This window comes from Salvelinus alpinus, chromosome 14 (genome assembly GCF_045679555.1).
Source record: "Salvelinus alpinus chromosome 14, SLU_Salpinus.1, whole genome shotgun sequence".
NCBI lineage: Eukaryota > Metazoa > Chordata > Actinopteri > Salmoniformes > Salmonidae > Salvelinus > Salvelinus alpinus.
In genome coordinates, this window is record NC_092099.1 from 51,191,150 (window position 1) to 51,205,753 (window position 14,604).

The window sequence follows — 14,604 nt, forward strand, 5'->3', positions numbered from 1 at the left end:
TAGTACTGTTCTTGTTTGGACCACATGATGTCGCCACAGCCCAAATTTACATTCTACTCTACAGTCGCATTGTCTGGCCTAACCCACAGTGGTGTATTGTTAATATAGTTCATTCACAGTCACAGGCCTAGATATTTCCTGAATTTAGGGCAATAACAAACTAATTTAGGCTAATTCTGACCAACAATGGAATATTGCATATCCTGTGGCTAAAATTAACTGAGGCAATGGTGTCGTTTCCTCGCCACTGACTACCGGTATTCTACTCCACACTGTTGCTTTTAGATTTCAGTGACCTTGGCTGCACAATGTTCTAAGGTGATGCCACAGTTCTCACAATACATTCGGTAAATCTATAAAACCGGCAAAATACCAATAACATGGCATGAAAAGTAGTGGAAAAATTACAGGAATGCTCACTCGCGATTTAACAAATTAAAACCACGCCTCCCTGTCCTGTGACTCCACCCCCGTGCACTGGTGGCGCTACGGAGATTGCGCCGGTACGTTGCTATGCTGTTGCCTCTGCTGCAGTGAGCGTGCATTGACAACGGACTCCGCTGAGAAAGTCAGAGACGCTATTCGGCAATCCGGAATACACTTTTTCCCCCAACATTTATGTCGCTCATACCCTCTCATTTACAAATCAAAGGAATTGTAAATATCATTCACTCGGTCTGAGATGCCTGCTGGTTCGCTGTAGCCAATGGTTGCTGTATGTTGTGTGTGGATTATTCGTCGCCGAGCTAGTCGCATATTCGAACTAGTAAAGGGCCCGCAGACAGTTGAATGTATGAAGCTGAAGGATCGGAGTGATAAAAATGAGGTTTTGTCGGAGTTCCCAGCGGGTGAACTGAACTTGGATTTTCAGTCCCTCACCCTAAACTCATTTCCCGCTGTAAGAAAACCATATTCCTTAAAAACTGGAAGCCTCTGGAACTGTTTATGACGGTAAGATATTTGACCAACTAGCTACAGTACCTAGCTAAGCGAGAACGTTACTCCTTAGAGCCACATTGTACTGAAAAGTAATGCAGCTTGTTAGTTACTGTACAGTAAGTTCACGTTAGATGGGAATGAAGTAGCTAGCTAACGTTAGCTAGCTAAATTGCTAGGTCACTTTTGCTGTCCATAAACCCAACCAAGATATAGCTAAATGTTTTGCGAACTTTTCTAGTTGCACTTTTGAACTGTCCTATACTCGCGTCCAATGTAGGCTATGCCTTTGGGTTTTTATTGGAAATGATGAAAATAAACTGTTCACTACTGTTACTGTAACGTTACTATCTCACTGTAACGTTAAAGGTATTCACAAGACTTCAGCTAACGTTAGATTTAGCCAGCTCAAATTTGACAGATTATGGAAGGAGAATAGCAAGCTAACAGTATTTAGCTAATCCAATTCTGGATCATGTTGGAACTAGCTACTGTAGCTAGTTAGGCATTTGACTAGATATTTATATTTTAATTACGCAGCTAGCTAAATTAGTTATGATGCTAACTAAATTAACCCATTCTAAAATAGCCTACAACAGAGCCTAAATTGTCATAATTAGCATCCAGTTACTGTATCCGCATGGCCCACTATCACCAAAGACAGTACAGTATGTGATCACTCACAACTGTTCAACCAGGTTGCAGTTGCGTTGTACTGACAGCTGTATCAATCCTGTCACTTTCTTGTTGGTCATTTTGAAACAACATTAGGGAGAACTAACGTTACAAGCATTCGTCAAGGGTTTCCTTCCTTCTGACATTACTGAGGGCTGTTTCAAATGAGTAAATCGATGGTTAATCTGTATTTTCTGAATTTGGACATAATTAAATTATGTAGCTAGCTAATGTGGTCAGCGTTTACAATTACTTAATCGTCAGACATGCCACATTAATGTTTGTGGAAGCGCATCGAGAGCGTACCTGGACTGATTTCAGCCTGCGAGCTCGAACATGTCACTACGTGAAAGCAAATTGAATTCCACATCAATAATTTGTTTATGTTTTATTGTCCGAGTTCTGCCTGAATGAATGATAGTCTACATCACAAGACCGGACCTCTCACTTTTCGCAAATGTGTACTGGTTGGCTTTCTCAGGTCCCCGAATCTCATTCAATCGAACCTATTCCTCCCTTACACGCTGAATGACGGGCTGCTTTGTAGTCCAAAGAGGACCTCTGTATTTTTCCTGTCCTCATTTCATTAATCTAACAAGGCCCCCATAGATTGCTACTTTGCTTCACAAAATCCTAAGGAGATCACGTCCAGGATTCAGAGAGAAATCAGATTCATGCCAAAGGGTGGATTTACATTAGTAAAATATGTCTAGTGAGGTCTATCTCTGTTCAACATCAGATTTACAACGTTTTTGTTTATGCTAGCCTTGGATGTGGTGTGGCCAATGCCACATTCCTGCTTCATGTGTGGAGCTATTATCATACCTTAAAAAAACATAGTATATAGACAAAGAATTTCAAACTATACAGGAAGTTCTCATCTAATCCATATTGCACATAGTGGTGCACACTTGATTAATGCAATGATTCTCAATTGTGTGGATATTTTAAAAGCCTTTCATAACAGAGCAAAAATGATGTCTGTCTATTGGCATTAAGGTAATTCTTGCATGGACATGTGGTGTGGGAGAGCTGTTGTCGTTAAACTGTACCACTCAGAGGGGTGTATGTGGTGTAGATATGTTGTGTGGGATACATCTCTTAAAGAGAGTTAGTTAGCCCTCTTAAAGAGATGTATCCTGGACCTAGTTTGTGTTGTCAAAGTAGTGTTGTGTAAAGAAGCAATAAGAGACTGTGACTGTCTGTGTCAGCAGAGATGCCTCTGTGTACACTAGAATAAAACCTTTTATGGGGACCCAGCTGGTAATCGAAAAATGGCCGGTGGCGAGAGCCATGGCTTAATAGGTTCTGTACCGGAACTAGGCATCCCTGGATTTGAAGTGGAGTGTGGGTGGGGTATTGGGACTGGGGGTAGAGTGGGAGGAGGGGGAGAGAGGGTCCCAGGTGCGGGGATAATTGGGATAGACTACACCTGCTAACATGAGCATGGACGAATCCACAGGGAGATTGATGGGACACAGCTAGCTAATCTACAATGAGGTTGGCTAACATTACTGCTGGGATGACAGTAACAAAGCTAAAGAGGCAGAATTTGTAGCCCTATTATGCTCACACAATGGTTTTGGGAATGCCTGCAATGGGAATGCCATTCTCATCCTTGTTTCAGTTTATCATAAGTGAAAATACAGCTATAGGTTGGGGATGAGATAAACCTGTGATCGTATGCCATGTTCTCTTAGACAATCCCTAGTCTAGTGGATGATCTAACTACACCAATCAGTCAATACATTTCAACCCAGGTAAGCTACTCTGAGAAGGCAGCAGCTCCAAGATTGACAGCTGTGTTGACTTGGCTCAGGTCCACCTCTGTTTGAGACAAGAGGAGGCAGGCTAACAGGAGACAGCTCTTAGCTCTGACACTTTCTGTTTAGTTAGCCCTGCAATGAAAGCTACATGCTTGCGCTGGGTGTTACAGCAGTGTTGTCATGTGTGCAGCACACCCTGCAGAGACAGCCTGTGTGGCAATCCATAACGAAGTGGCCGTTGGGTCGGCCGGCCGGATATCACACCCGTTTCAGCAAATCTCTAAAAGGCAAAACACAGCTGTGTTTACACTCCCATCTCTCACAGCCTCACATCTCAGAATCAAATGTGTTTTGGCTAATCTTTTCGCTTCCTAACTCTGTGATGATCACTGGATTGCCAGCTAAATGAAGGGTATTCATCAGCTAAGCGACAGTCCACAGAGGGATGAGTGACAGCTGGTTCTACACACTCCTGTTTGTACTGGACTACACTGTGCCTTGAAATGAAACATTAATTACTGATATAACAAAGTTAAATCCACAACTGGCTTTAACTCTTTATCCTTCCCATTTCCCAAAATCAGCTACTTAATTCTTGGAAGAGGGACCAGAATAGAAAGACCCTTTTACCAACAACAACAAAAAACCTCTCAGACATATACAATTAACAGAACCCCATTCTCCAGGGCAGACGATGGTAGGCTTCACATTTAATCAAAGGTCCTAATTGGAGCATAGTGTAACAGCTTTATGCTCTAAAACACAGGCGTGGTAGGGTGGAAAGGTTCAACCAGTCCTTTCATTCAGAACCTATTGTTAGTTCACAGGCCTGTTGTCTCTTTTGCGCTGGACAGATGCATAACAAATCAGATGAAATAGCATTTTTGCTGCATGTTAATGATGTTATTGGTTACTCACCTGTTGTACAGATTTAAGTTGTTGAAAAGTGTGGTAGAGAGAGGGAGAGACAAACTGTAGGAGCTTCTGACCACCTGCTGTCAACTGAATTGAACCTGCTCAGTGCACCTACTCCCAGGTTGAACATTTATGACTATATTGTTGGAGATGCAGCATTTAGTTCAGAGCAATTCCACAGTAAAGGAATTACCACAGAACATGGTTAGCTTTAGACTTGATTTACAGAGGGGTAATTCCACGCAAATGGAATTACTCCTAGACTCCTATTTTTCACTTTAAGATGTATGCCGAACAAAACATTGATTTAAAAGTTTAACAAACCATACAACACAATGACTACTTCAAATAATTTACACATTAAATCAAGTTTGGTAACAGAATTATGGTAAAATCCATAGAATTTTGAATTTAATAGGATCTCTGTGGTTAAATCTCACTGTTTTAAGGTTACCAAACTTGAGCTGCAACATTATTCCTGTAAATGTGTTTTTGTAAAATGTTCAGTGGAAAGGTACATTGTAAAGGGAAAAATCTGAGTCTCAGCGTAATTCCGTTACCATGGATTTGCACTTCTATTCCCAGCCAATGATTATTTAGGGTGCACCACTGGGACAAGAGAGGATTGCCTCATGACTGATACACCACCAGTAGGGAATCGAGAGAATGAGATGAAATAGATGACACAATGAATCACCTATAAAAAGCCACGTGTGTGTGATTGCCATTGCCAGCTGTGGGAAGGCCCAATCTGGCACACCCTTTGTGTTAAAGTCCAGCCCTGAAAGATAGACTGTTCTGTTTGCCTAGATTGGATACAGTGAGTTAGAATCTGTGTGTGCTTGTTGGAGACGGTATTGCACTATTTCATAGTGAATAGACAGTTTTAGTCAACCCCCATCCAGTGGTTCTACTGAGCATGTTGGCGATGCCTGTTGCCCAGCTACGCCCAGTACACTGCCCACTGCTAGACCATAGGAAGATGATCTGCTCCAGCTGTGAGGGTTCATATTGGGCACTACGGACAGTGTGACTCAAACATCCTCACATCATCCAGGTCAGATGAAGAGATTACGGGCCCTGGGGGCTGCCTGCCGTAGCGGTGCTCTGGGTCATGGCTGAGTTTGCTGTGGCTTAGAAAATAACAGGTACGAACATTAAAGGATTAGCATGATCTGTGGTGATTACTGTATAGGGAGGGTTAGGGCCTATTAATGGACTAACAACGGGGAAGAAGAGGGCATGTCACCATCCATGCGTATGAAAACATAAATAGAGTGAGTAGGAGCTTTCTTCCATTTCTGTTATTGTGCATCAGAAAGCAAAGATGAAGTGTAGCCATGATATTCCACATGAAGAGAGACCACAGAACATGGTTCAGCTTAGACTTGATTTATAGAGGGTGGTTCCTCTTTCTGAAGCCTTTGTGCTGTATATCAACATTGAGTTGGATAGCAGGCTTTGGCGGCTTCCCAAATGACATCCTATGGGCCCTGGTCAAAAGTAATGCATTACTACATAGGGAATAGGGTGCCATTTGAGATGCAGCTTAGCATTCGGAAGGTATTCAGACCCCTTCACTTTTTCCACATTTTGTTACGTTACAGCTAGGGATGCACCGATATTAAATTTTTGGCCGATACCGATATCCAATATTTTCCTTGACAAAAAAAAATGATAGTGATATTTTACATTTTAGTAGCCTTTTAAGCATTCTAGTACTGTTAAATAGTTAACACACACACACACACACACACACACACATGGTCTAAGGCACTGCATCTCAGTGCAAGAGGCGTCACTACTAGAGGTCGACCGATTATAATTTTTCAACGCCGATACCGATTATTGGAGGACCAAAAAAGGCGATGACGATTTTTTAAATATATTTTTATCTATATTTTTATTTTTTAAATTTGTAATAATGACAATTACAACAATACTGAATGAACACTTATTTTAACTTAATATAATACATCAATAAAATCAATTTAGCCTCAAATAAATAATGAAACATGTTCAATTTGGTTTAAATAATGCAAAAACAAAGTGTTGGAGAAGAAAGTAAAAGTGCAATATGTGCCATGTAAGAAAGCTAACGTTTAAGTTCCTTGCTCAGAACATGAGAAGATATGAAAGCTGGTGGTTCCTTTTAACATGAGTTTTAGGTTGTAGTTATTATAGGAATTATAGGACTATTTCTCTCTCTACGATTTGTATTTCATATACCTTTGACTATTGGATGTTCTTATAGGCACTTTAGTATTGCCAGTGTAACAGTATAGCTTCCATCCCTCTCCTCGCCGCTACCTGGGCTCGAACCAGGAACACATCGACAACAGCCACCCTCGAAGCAGCGTTACCCATGCAGAGCAAGGGGAACAACTACTCCAAGTCTCAGAGCGAGTGACGTTTGAAACGCTATTAGCGCACACGCCGCTAACTAGCTAGCCATTTCACATCAGTTACACCAGCCTAATCTCGGGAGTTGATAGGCTTGAAGTCAAACGCACGAAAGTGCTGTTGAATGAATGCTTACGAGCCTGCTGGTGCCTACCATCGCTCAGTCAGACTGCTCTATCAAATCATAGACTTAATTATAACATAATAACACACAGAAATACGAGCCTTAGGTCATTAATATGGTCGAATCCGGAAACTATCATCTCGAAAACAAAACGTTTATTCTTTCAGTGAAATACGGAACCGTTCCGTATTTTATCTAACGGGTGGCATCCATAAGTCTAAATATTTCTGTTACATTGCACAACCTTCAATGTTATGTCATAATTACGTAAAATTCTGGCAAATTAGTTCGCAATGAGCCAGGCGGCCCAAACTGTTGCATATACCCTGACTCTGCGTGCAATGAACGCAAGAGAAGTGATACAATTTCACCTGGTTAATATTGCCTGCTAACCTGGATTTCTTTTAGTTAAATATGCAGGTTTAAAAATATATACTTCTGTGTATTGATTTTAAGGCATTGATGTTTATCGTTAGGTACACGTTGGAGCAACGACAGTCCTTTTTCGCGAATGCACACCGCATCGATTATATGCAACGCAGGACACGCTAGATAAACTAGTAATATCATCAACCATGTGTAGTTATAACTAGTGATTATGATTGATTGATTGTTTTTTATAAGATAAGTTTAATGCTAGCTAGCAACTTACCTTGGCTTCTTACTGCATTCGCGTAACAGGCGGGCTCCTCGTGAGGCAGGTGGTTAGAGCGTTGGACTAGTTAACCGTAAGGTTGCAAGATTGAATCCCTGAGGTGACAAGGTAAAAATCTGTCGTTATGCCCCTGAACAAGGCAGTTAACCCACCGTTCCTAGGTCGTCATTGAAAATAAGAATGTGTTCTTAACTGACTTGCCTAGTTAAATAAAGGTGTTAAAAATAAATAAAAAACGGCGTCCAAAATTACCGATTTCCGATTGTTATGAAAACTTGAAATCGGCCCTAATTAATCGGCCATTCTGATTAATCGGTCGACCTCTAGTTACTACAGTCCCTGGTTCCAGGCTGTATCACATCCAGCAGTGATTGGGAGTCGGGCGGCGCACAATTGGTCCGGGTTTGGCCGGGGTATGCCGTCAATTTGTTCTTAACTGATTTGCCTAGTTAAATACAGGTTACACACACCACACCACACTGACCAAAAAGTTATTTTGTTGGCATTTACGTATGTCCCTATTGCCAGTAAAACATAATCAAAACCTATTTATTTCACTTACTTGCTGTGCTGTTTCGTTGTTCATTTGTTCAGTCATTTCATTCTCAACCAGGATTTCATCATACATGTCAAGCAGTGAAGTTTCAGCTCTCTGTCCGTGGCCTCTCTTCCTCGGTGCGCACTGTCACTGTGTCCATTTCCATCTTGTCCAGCTGTGTATGAAACTTTTCACGTAAACCCTGTTTCTTATCTCCATCGAAGTAGCGGTCCTTGTACCTAGCATCGAACATGGTGGCGACACAGTATAGAGGCTCAGAGAGAATGTCACCAAATCGCTTGTTCACAGCCTCTTGTGGAGTACTTTTGCAAGTTTTAACCCCACTGTCTGTGTGGGCAGTTTTGTTGAGCAGGTGTTTCAATGCCATGACAGAGGGTATCACGTCTGCTGCAGACGCAGTTGATGAGCTTATGTCTCCAGTCAGTTGTTCGAATGGAGCTAGGAGTGTGTTCATGTTTCAAACATGTTCTCAAATGCCATTTGAAATGGCAGCAGAGGTATGAGAACCAGCACGTTCTTGAGCATGCAATACGGCTTTCCTCAGTACAAAATCCTCGTCGACCCACTGTGTTGTCAGACTCACCATGCTCACGGGGCTGACATCGCTGGTCCAAATGTCAGTCGTGAAGCTAATAGCAGTGACGCCCATAGTAAGTAGCTCATGGATGTGCGTTTCAACAATACTGTGTTACTCCGGCAGGGCAACCTCTGACAAATAGCGCCTACTTGGTAGTGTGTACCGAGGCTCGAGGTGCTCGACCAGTCGGCAAAAACCAACATCATCCACAACAGAGATTGGTTGATTGTCAAGGGCAATGAATTCTATTATCTTGGCGTTAATGTATTTCGCTGAAAGGGTCTTACTCTTTCAAATGACTGCTTGACTTGAACTTGTTTAATTGTTGGAAGTTTGCGTGTAGTTTATTTCTGCCTTTGTTCTAAGTAGTCTCTGAACATCTGGGGGTGATGCACTTTCAAATGAGTAATTAGGTTTGTGGTATTGAAAGTTTTCACTTTCACAAACGTTGCATATGGTCATTTTGTTATCTTCCTTTGAAACTTCAAAATAGATCCACACAGCAGACATTGTGGGCTAGGTTAGGCCAACATGATGGTTGTCTAGCAATGATCACCAACAAATTTGAGCACTTGAAGAATAATGTGCAAATGCTGCACAATCCAGGTGTGGAAATCTCTTTGAGACTTACCCGGAAAGACTCACAGCTGTAATCGCTACCAATGGTGCTTCGTCATAGTATTGACTCAAGGGTGTGAATACTTATCTATTCAAGGTATATGAGTGTTGGTGTTTTATTTTTCATAAGTATTTGACAAATGTTAGAATTTTTCTTCCACTTTTACATTAGTGTTTTGTGTAGCTCTTTTTTTAAACCTTTTATTTAACTAGGCAAGTCAGTTAAGAACAAATTCTTATTTACAATGACAGCCTAGGAACAGTGGGTTCACTGCCTTGTTCAACGGCAGAACAACAGATTTTTACCTTATCAGCTTGGGGATTTGATCTTGCAACCTTTCGGTTACTAGTCCAACGCTCTAACCACTAGGCTACCTGCCGCCCCGTTGACAAAACATTACAATTAAATTAATTTTGATCCCACTTTGTAACATGCTGACCACACCTCCCGCATTGTTTGCACGAGCATTGCAAAATAAATGTACACATACATGTTATTCAATCATTTCATCTGAAATGCTCGTGTGAGTCAACAAGCATCTGTGTAGCCATGCGCTAAAATAGAATTTATAGAACGTGCTACAAGTCCCGCCTCTCCCATCTCCTCATTGGTTTTTAAGAGCATATACCCATGTGGGTGATTGAAAGATGAAATAGGTCCACACACCTGTCCAGTTGGTGGCTGTAATGTAACTTAAAGTTGGTTGCCATCCACTGAAGAAGACTGAATGAGGAGAGATTACTAGAACCTAACTAGGTTTCCCATTTTATCTGTAGATTAATTGTCGCAGTAGAGAACACACGATTTTGTGTGACTCAAAATTCTACAAAAGTCCAGCAAATAAAAGAACCTTGTGCATTTCAGGTAAAATAACAACCCAATGCTTATATCCCAGGACAAATTAGCTAGCAACAGCAAGCTAGATATCTAAATGTCCAAGAATGTTTCATATGTGTTTCGACCTGTCCTCAAAAGAATGATCATTGTTGGTTCAGGGTTTTTGATAATAACCTGCGTGTCCTGACCGCGTCTGGTGGAGATAGACAAACTCAGTATGTGCAACCGGATACACGCTCGGAGACGGTTTGGTCATCATGTAGCACATCAAAATGTGGAATAAGTCAAGGGGTGTGAATACTTTGATGTCACATGTTTGATGTCCTAAAAACAGCCGGACTTTGTCAAAATAAAGGACAGAATACACACAGGGAACTGTCCAGGGAAAACTCAGGTGGAGTTTTGTGCAGCAACAGCAATGGTTCTGAATATGTTAGGAAGAGAACTTTACATTTGCGAACCTTGTTAAAGACTTCAAACGGTTCAGATTGGATTTGGCTGATTCTAAAGGTTGTGGTGTAAGGGCCCTTTGTTTCAGCTAGGTGTATGAACCCTTATCGCTGTTTGTTCCAGAGCAGGTTTACCAGTGTTTACAAACCGGAGGTCAGATCATGGTCCTTCCTTCACTTTGATGCCTAAAGAATCTAGGCAATGCTCTCTACTCTTCTAATGGCAAACCTGTGACTGCATTTCCCCTGTATTGAAATTAAGACCGTCTTCCCTTAAAAAAAAACCCCACAGGCCTCCTCTTCTATAGCGCACCCATCCAACCTCTGACATCTCTGGCATGTTGCTCTTGCGCTACGTTTTGCTCATATCTACTGCTGTGCTTGTTGTGACTTGCCCTCTCCTTTCTCCCCAACCCAGTAGGAAAAGTCTAAACAGAGTCCTTGGGACGTCCCAACTCTGACGACACCCCATTTGAAGTTGAAATTTATAAGGTTTAGGGTAGGCAAGTCCCAAGGATCCTGGATAGCACTAACCCAGCCCCCCACACTCCTCAAATCAAATTTTATTGGTCGCATACACATTTAGTAGATGTTGCATGTGTAGCGCAATGCTTGTGTTCCTAGCTCCAACAGTGCAGTAATATCTAACAATACACAACAATACACACATCTAAAAGTAAAATAATGTAATTAAGAAATATAGAAATATTAGGACGGGCAATGTCGGAGTAACAGATTGTGTGGGATAGGATGTATAGACAATTTGGACCATATGTGGATAGAATATGTAGTATATCTGAAGAATACATAGGCTAGAATAGTATAGCAATAGTTGAATAGGATGGCCTTGACTAGAATACATTATACCATATGAAATGCGTAAAACAGTATGTACATATTATTGAAGTGACCAGTTTCCAAGTATATGTACATAGGGTTAGCAGCCTCTAAGGTGCAGGGTTGAATAACCGGGTGGTAGCCGCATATTGACGGTGACTAGTTCAGGGCAGGGAACTAGGTGGAGGCCGGCTAATGATATTTAACATGGCCTTGAGATAGAAGCTGTCTCTTGGTCCCAGCTTTGATGCACTGGCCTTCTGCATGATTGCAGGGTGTGGCTCGGTTGGCTGAGGTCCTTGATGATCTTTTTGGCCTTCCTGTGACACAGGGAGCTGTAGATATCCTGACGGGCTGGCAGTGTGCCCCCAGTGATGCGTTGGGCAGACCGCACCGTGGTCTGGAGAGCCCTGCGGTTGCGGGCGGTGCAGTTGCTGTACCAGGCGGTGATACACCCCGAATAGGATGCTCCCAATGGTGCATCGGTAAAAGTTTGTGAGGTAGGTAGAGGTCGACCGATTATGATTTTTCAACGCTGATATCGATACCGATTTTATTGGAAGACCAAAAAAAGCCGATACCGATTAATCGGACGATTTTTATTTATTTATTTGTAATAATGACAATTACAACAATACTGAATGAACACTTATTTTAACTTAATATAATACATAAATAAAATCAATTTAGTCTCAAATAAATAATGAAACATGTTCAATTTGGTTTAAATAATGCAAAAACAAAGTGTTGGAGAAGAAAATAAAAGTGCAATATGTGCCATGTAAAAAAGCTAACGTTTAAGTTCCTTGCTCAGAACATATGAAAGCTGGTGGTTCCTTTTTAACATTTTAGGTTGTAGTTATTATAGGACTATTTCTCTCTATACCATTTGTATTTCATATACCTTTGACTATTGGATGTTCTAATAGGTACTTTAGTATTGCCACCCTAATCTCGGCAGTTGATAGGCTTGAAGTCATAAACAGTGCAATGCTTGAAGAACTGCTGGCAAATGCAGGAAAGTGCTGTTTGAATGAATGCTTATGAGCCTGTTGCTGCCTACCACCGCTCAGTCAGACTGCTCTATCAAATCATAGACTTAATTATAATATGATAACACACAGAAATACGAGCCTTAGGTCATTAATATGGTCAAATCCGAAAACTATCATTTCGAAAACAAAACGTTTATTCTTTCAGTGAAATACAGAACCGTTCCGTATTTTATCTAACGGATGGCATCCCTAAGTCTAAATATTGCTGTTACATTGCATAACCTTCAATGTTATGTCATAATTATGTACAATTCTGGCAAATTAATTACGGTCTTTGTTAGGAAGAAATGGTCTTCACACAGTTCAAAACGAGCAAGGCGTCCCAAACTGCTGCATATACCCTGACTCTGCTTGCACAGAACGCAAGAGAAGTGACACAATTTTCCTAGTTAAAATAAATTCATGTTAGCAGGCAATATTAACTAAATATACAGGTTTAAAAATATCTACTTGTGTATTGATTTTAAGAAAGGCATTGATGTTTATGGTTGGGTACACATTTGGTGCAACGACAGTGCTTTTTTTCCGCAAATGTGCTTGTTATATCACCCGTTTGGCGAAGTAAGCTGCGATTCAATGATAAATTAACAGGCACTGCATCGATTATATGCAACGCAGGACAAGCTAGATTAACTAGTAATATCATCAACCATGTGTAGTTAACTAGTGATAATGTTAAGATTGATTGTTTTTTTATAAGATACGTTTAATGATAGCTAGCAACTTACCTCGGTATCGGTATCGGCGTTGAAAAATCATAATCGGTCGACCTCTAATGTGTACACTGGGGAACTTGAAACTTTTTGGCTTCTCCACTGCGGCCCAGTCGATGTGGATGGGGCGTACTCCCTCTGCTGTTTCCTGAAGTCCAGTATCAGGTCCTTCGTTTTCTCTTGATGTTGAGAGAGGTTATTTTCCTGGCCCCACTCTGCCAGGGCCCTCACCTCCTCCCTTTAGACTGTCTTGTTGTTGGCAATCAGGCCAACCACTGTTGTGTTGTCTGCAAACTTGATTGAGTTGGAGGTGTGCGTTGCCACGCAGTCATGGGTGAACAGGGAGTACAGGAGGGGGCTGAGCACGCACCCTTGTGGGGCCCCTGTGTTGAGGATTAGCTTAGTGGAGGTGTTGTTGCCTACCTCCACCAACTGGGGGGCTGCCCGTCAGGAAGTCCAGGACCCAGTAGCACAGGGCGGGGTTCAGACCCAGGGCCCCACGATTAATTATGAACTTGGAGGGTACTATGGTGTTGAAGGCTGAGTTGTAGACAATGAACCACTTTCTGACGTAGGTATTCCTCTTGTCCAGATGGGAAAGGAGAGTGTGTAGTGTGATGGCAATATCATCCTCTGTGTCTCTATTGGCTTGGTATGCAAATTGCAGTGGGTCTAGGGTGTCGGGTAAGGTGGAGGTAATATGATCCTTAACTAGCCTCTCAAAGCACTTCATAATGACTTCATAAGTGAGTGTTACGGGCGATCGTCATTTAGTTCAGTTACCTTCGCTTTATTGGGTAAGGGTGGCCCTGAGTTGTTATGGAGAGACTTCAGAACAGAGTATCTCCTGTTTCTCTATCAGTGATGCTTGTGTAACCTAAGCCACTAAAGACAAGCTCTTAACCATATCGATGCACAGCTTCAAATGCCACAAGAGTTCCAGTCCTCGGGCTGATGCCACTCTAGACAGCTACTGTTAAGAGTATACTGAAATACTACACCATTCATGGGTCTCTACCGAACATGCTGTGAGACAGTTGACAAACATAGTCATTTTTGAATGTAAGCAATTTAGGAACTGTTTTTAGTTTTTATCCGCTGTGTATTTGGATTGGACACCCATAGAGGAAACAAAAATCTATGTCCAAATTAAATAAGGGTACGCTGCAATCCAAAAATAAGACTGTAGTGCGTTAAGTGCTTTCTCCTTCAATTCCAGGTGTTTTCTTTCCGCCTTCCATTGGAACCCTGAATTCATGTCTACGTTCAACCTGTTCTAGAGGCAGAGTTGTTGGAAAAGTATTTTCTTCTCTCCATAACTTCCCTCAGTCTATGTATTTATGGTGATGGTGCCAAATGTAGCCAGGGGCTGTGAAAATGTCAGGTGTGCGTGCGTGTGTCAGAGAGTGGGGAACCTAGTTTCAAGTTCCTATCGACATGGTGTTCCAGTGGATGTGTTCACGTGAGGAAGCTTGAGAAACGCC

General features: G+C 41.7%; 1 protein-coding gene across 2 annotated transcripts in view; it reads left to right on the forward strand.

Annotated features, from left to right (window-relative positions):
- The first annotated feature begins 508 nt into the window (after positions 1-508).
- LOC139539036 (tyrosine-protein phosphatase non-receptor type 4-like) overlaps positions 509-14,604 on the forward strand; it is a 112,849-nt gene continuing 98,753 nt past the window's right edge. For both annotated transcript variants that reach the window (XM_071341721.1, XM_071341722.1), the window contains exon 1: positions 509-951. The gene's annotated coding sequence lies outside the window, so the exon portion shown is untranslated. The remainder of the gene's footprint in view (positions 952-14,604) is intronic.